Below are 6,000 nucleotides of genomic sequence, written 5' to 3' on the forward strand. Positions count from 1 at the left end.
TCAGGTCAGTGGCCTGATCGCATCGTCAGGTCAGTGGCCTGATCGCATCGTCAGGTCAGTGGCCTGATCGCATCGTCAGGTCAGTGGCCTGATCGCATCGTCAGGTCAGTGGCCTGATCGCATCGTCAGGTCAGTGGCCTGATCGCATCGTCAGGTCAGTGGCCTGATCGCATCGTCAGGTCAGTGGCCTGATCGCATCGTCAGGTCAGTGGCCTGATCGCATCGTCAGGTCAGTGGCCTGATCGCATCGTCAGGTCAGTGGCCTGATCGCATCGTCAGGTCAGTGGCCTGATCGCATCGTCAGGTCAGTGGCCTGATCGCATCGTCAGGTCAGTGGCCTGATCGCATCGTCAGGTCAGTGGCCTGATCGCATCGTCAGGTCAGTGGCCTGATCGCATCGTCAGGTCAGTGGCCTGATCGCATCGTCAGGTCAGTGGCCTGATCGCATCGTCAGGTCAGTGGCCTGATCGCATCGTCAGGTCAGTGGCCTGATCGCATCGTCAGGTCAGTGGCCTGATCGCATCGTCAGGTCAGTGGCCTGATCGCATCGTCAGGTCAGTGGCCTGATCGCATCGTCAGGTCAGTGGCCTGATCGCATCGTCAGGTCAGTGGCCTGATCGCATCGTCAGGTCAGTGGCCTGATCGCATCGTCAGGTCAGTGGCCTGATCGCATCGTCAGGTCAGTGGCCTGATCGCATCGTCAGGTCAGTGGCCTGATCGCATCGTCAGGTCAGTGGCCTGATCGCATCGTCAGGTCAGTGGCCTGATCGCATCGTCAGGTCAGTGGCCTGATCGCATCGTCAGGTCAGTGGCCTGATCGCATCGTCAGGTCAGTGGCCTGATCGCATCGTCAGGTCAGTGGCCTGATCGCATCGTCAGGTCAGTGGCCTGATCGCATCGTCAGGTCAGTGGCCTGATCGCATCGTCAGGTCAGTGGCCTGATCGCATCGTCAGGTCAGTGGCCTGATCGCATCGTCAGGTCAGTGGCCTGATCGCATCGTCAGGTCAGTGGCCTGATCGCATCGTCAGGTCAGTGGCCTGATCGCATCGTCAGGTCAGTGGCCTGATCGCATCGTCAGGTCAGTGGCCTGATCGCATCGTCAGGTCAGTGGCCTGATCGCATCGTCAGGTCAGTGGCCTGATCGCATCGTCAGGTCAGTGGCCTGATCGCATCGTCAGGTCAGTGGCCTGATCGCATCGTCAGGTCAGTGGCCTGATCGCATCGTCAGGTCAGTGGCCTGATCGCATCGTCAGGTCAGTGGCCTGATCGCATCGTCAGGTCAGTGGCCTGATCGCATCGTCAGGTCAGTGGCCTGATCGCATCGTCAGGTCAGTGGCCTGATCGCATCGTCAGGTCAGTGGCCTGATCGCATCGTCAGGTCAGTGGCCTGATCGCATCGTCAGGTCAGTGGCCTGATCGCATCGTCAGGTCAGTGGCCTGATCGCATCGTCAGGTCAGTGGCCTGATCGCATCGTCAGGTCAGTGGCCTGATCGCATCGTCAGGTCAGTGGCCTGATCGCATCGTCAGGTCAGTGGCCTGATCGCATCGTCAGGTCAGTGGCCTGATCGCATCGTCAGGTCAGTGGCCTGATCGCATCGTCAGGTCAGTGGCCTGATCGCATCTTTAAACCACTTAGTCTGTGCTTTGATTTCGAAAGAATTTTGCTCCACTCCCAGCTAGTGTCCTGTCCAGTCAGGATGGTGAGGGGCATGAACTTGCATTGGGATTCTGGTATTCTTCATTCAGGTACTGGCTGTGAATTTGGCAAGTCCTATTTTAATCTGCACTTTTTTGCATGACATCTTGTAGCTGGAGTGCACAACTCATGGTGCTAATCCTACCAGACAGCTTTTCTCCTAATTTCTCATATAGGATATTTCTAGTGCCTTCCAAAGGTGCACCAGGCCATCATATCATGCAATGGGACATTGTGTGAGGATCTCATGTTGAAGGTTCTGTTGCAACATGACAGATTTCTTCCAGAAACTCAGCACCCACAGACCAGTTGAACTGGGAACATTCCTCATTACAATGGATGTTTCAGCACTCTACACCAGTATCCCCCACAATGATGGCACCATGGCAACAGCCTCGGTACTCCACACCAACAACTGCCAATCTCAACACTATCCTACAACTCATCCACCCTATCCTCTCTCAACATTGTCTCCTTTTGGCAACCAGTTCTTCATCCAGATATGGAATAGCTATGGGGGCCAAATTTACACTCAAATATGCCAACATCTTTATGCGCAGGTTCAAACGAGACCTCTCTGTGCAGGACCTCCAACCAACATTTATACACCAGGTACATTGATACTTTTCTTCCTCTGGACCCATGGCAAGGAGTCACTGAAAACTAGTGATATCAACAAGTTTCATCCCACCATCAAACTCACCATGGACTACTCTTGACTACCTCATTCTTTGGACACATCTATTTCCATTAAGGGTGGACATCTCAGCACTGCACTCTACCACAGGCAACCTCTCAATACTACACTTTTCCAGCTTCCACCCAAAACATATTAAAAAAGCTATCCCCTATGGACAAGCCTTACATGTACACTGGAATTGTTCAGTGAGGAATATGATGGGTACCTGGAAGTACTCAGGGATGCCCTCACGAATAGAGTCCAATGCTCAACTGCCAGTTCTGACATGCCACAGCAAGGAACTGTAATGACCTCTGGAGACAGATATGCTGCAACCAACAGTGTACCCATCTTTGTTCAGTACTCTCCATGAGCTGAAAAACTATGCCATGTTTTTTGACCTGCAACACATTATCAATGAGGATGAGCATCTCACCAAGACCTTCCCCGCACCTCCACTACTTGCCTTTAAACAACTGCCAAACCTCAAACAGATCATTGTTCGTAGCAAGCTGCCCGGCTCTCAGGACAACTCCATACAACCCTGTCATGGTAGGCACTGCAAGATATGGACATGGACACCTCCATTACATGTGGGGACACCTCCCACCATGTATGTGGCAGATACTCATGTGACTCACAACATTGGCTATCTTATATGCTGCAGACAAGAACGCCCTGAGGCATGATACAGTGTGCGGTGCCCATTCATCTGTTGCCTTGGCCTTTGCTCGGTTTCACCAATCAACAGACAGGACTGTTCCCTCCCAGTTAGGGAACATTTCAGTGGTCCAGGACATTCGACCTCCGACCTTCAGGTGAACATCCTCCAAGGCGAACTTTGGGACAGGCAGCAGCAAGAGGCTGATAGCTAAGTTCCATACCCATTGGGAGGGCCTCAAACGGGATCTTGGGTTCATGTCACACTGCAGTTGACCACCACTGCACTATATACACACACAGACACTCACACACCCACACTACACATGCATCCTCTCTCTGACTTAGACACTCTACACTCATATGTATGCTCTCACTCAGTCCCCCACCCCAGACAGACAGAGAGACACAAAAACCCACATGCACATATATATGTTTATGGGGTGAATTTGTATTTGTAGAGTTTCCTTTAACTTTGCTCAAAAACTGCATGAATTCATGTAAGACTGTTAACTCACTTTTTAGATTAGAATCAGTCTGAGCATCATGGCATAGACCGAGAACATGGGACTAACGCCTTCAACATATTGTCTGGCTAACACCAATTGTTACAGTTAACCTGATAATGTAACTTTTAAAAAGAAATTGTGATTTACACATGAAAGTGGAACTATCATGGTCATTCTAACAGATGAGAGACTTTAACAATCAAGATTTTTCAATGCATAATTTCAGTTGCATCGCACTGTAAACTTTTGCTATAAATTCTGTGTCTTACAATTGTGTACTCCACAACCACCTGATGAAGGAGCAGCGCTCCGAAAGCTAGCGCTTCCAATTGAACCTGTTGGACTATAACCTGGTGTTGTTCATTTTTTTTTTAAGCTTTTGCCCTAGACATCTAGCTGCTTGCCTGTTGGAGCTGCACACCTCCAGGCAAGTGAATACTCTATCACACTGACATGTGCCTTTTGTAGATGAACAGGCTTTGAAGAAGTCAAATTAGTCTCTGACGTTTGACATCTCTTAGCCAGCTTTTCATTAAGCATGCCACTTCTGGTCAATGCTAATCTTCCCTGCATAAACAAAAGAAATGCAGTGTTGACCTCTTGATTTAAAGAGGATAGGTAAATTCTTTATACTGGTGTAGTGCCCCAGTGTAGCACTATATAAACAGGAATACTAGGGGGCTTGGGAAAAATTGTACATTATTGCTTTATGTACATAAACTAGATCATTAATTGGCAGAGGCATAGCCTCAAGTTCACCCATTAGATTACTTCTTGGCACAAGTGGGGCCAACCAGGAAGCAGGCTATCCTGGAATTTGGTATTTTGTATGAGGTGACTATTAAAGGATCCTCCAGCAAAGTTTGATCACATTCACTAACTCCAGAACACGGAATTCAATTTCTCACCCAAATGAGTTTGGAGGTAATTATATAGACATTAGGACAGATCTGGCCCTAGCAGACTAGGCCTCCCTGGTAAGATAGGACAGTGGTCGATGCTTGAGATTTCTTTCGAAGGACTGTTCTTGGTACAGCTGCTTAGAACAGTCCCTTCATGGTGGGGGGGAAGGATGATGACTCTGCCATTGTGATGGAATGATCTCCATTTTTTTCATGCATTTTTGCATTTGAGCAGCCTTAGCCTGCAGCACTGAGCAAGAAGCTAACAAGCTGAAGTGGCAGCACTAGAACCCGCAGGTCATTGTCCCCCAAAGCCTTTTACTTTAAGCTGTGGCTTGAATTGTAAACATATAGCAGCTGGAGGTGAGCACTTCATGTTGCTATCTGGTTGCATAGACCAGGAAACCCCCTCAAGCTTTGGGAGGCTTGAACTTCCAGGCTTAAACATCTGCTCCTCCACCCCATGAAGTTTTAGCCATTTGCCATGCTCAAGAATGGATGCAAATAGAGCAGCTGTGTATTGTCAGCACAGGGCGAGGGGAGTGTGCTGTGCATACATTGACTTGATTTATTCCTGGAGAAAGTGAGGTCTGCAGACGCTGGAGATCAAAGCTGAAACTTTATTGCTGGAACAGCATAGCAGGTCAGGCAGCATCTAGGGAACAGAAGATTCGACGTTTCGGGCACATGCCCTTCTTCAGGAATGAGCAGAGAGTGTTCAGCAGGAGAAGATAAAAGGTAGGGAGGAGGGACTTGGAGGAGGGGCGTTGGAAATGTGATAGGTGGAAAGAGGTCAAGGTGAGGGTGATAGGTCAGACTGGGAGCACCTCTGGGACACCCGGACCAACCAACCCAACCACCCTGTGGCTCAACACTTCAACTCCCCCTCCCACTGCACCAAGGATATGCAGGTCTTTGGACTCCTCCATCGCCAGACCACAACAACACGATGGTTGGAGGAAGAGCGCCTCATCTTCCGCCTAGGAACCCTCCAACCACAAGGGATGAACTCGGATTTCACCAGTTTCCTCATTTCCCCTCCCCCCACCTTGTCTCAGCCGAATCCCTCCAGCCCGGCACCGCCTTCCTGACCTGCAGTCTTCTTCTTGACCTCTCCGCCTCCACCCTACTCCGACCTATCACCTTCACCTTGACCTCTTTCCACCTATCACATTTCCAACGCCCCTCCTCCAAGTCCCTCCTCCCTACCTTTTATCTTCTCCTGCTGAACACTCTCTGCTCATTCCTGAAGAAGGGCATGTGCCCGAAACGTCGAATCTTCTGTTCCCTAGATGCTGCCTGACCTGTTGATTTATTCCTGAAACTAGATTTAGATCAGATTAGATTAGATTCCCTACAGTGTGGAAACAGGCCCTTCAGCCCAACAAGTCCACATTGCCCCTCTGAAAAGCAATCCACCCAGACCCATTCCCCTACATTTACCCCTGTCTAATGCACCTAACACTACAAGCAATTTAGCATGTCCAATTCACCTAACCTGCACATCTTTGGACTATGGGAGGAAACCGGAGTACCCGGAGGAAACCCACGC

This window comes from Chiloscyllium plagiosum, unplaced genomic scaffold, assembly GCF_037043375.1.
Source record: "Chiloscyllium plagiosum isolate Xiang-an unplaced genomic scaffold, Cpla_swu_hap1 HiC_scaffold_2, whole genome shotgun sequence".
NCBI lineage: Eukaryota > Metazoa > Chordata > Chondrichthyes > Orectolobiformes > Hemiscylliidae > Chiloscyllium > Chiloscyllium plagiosum.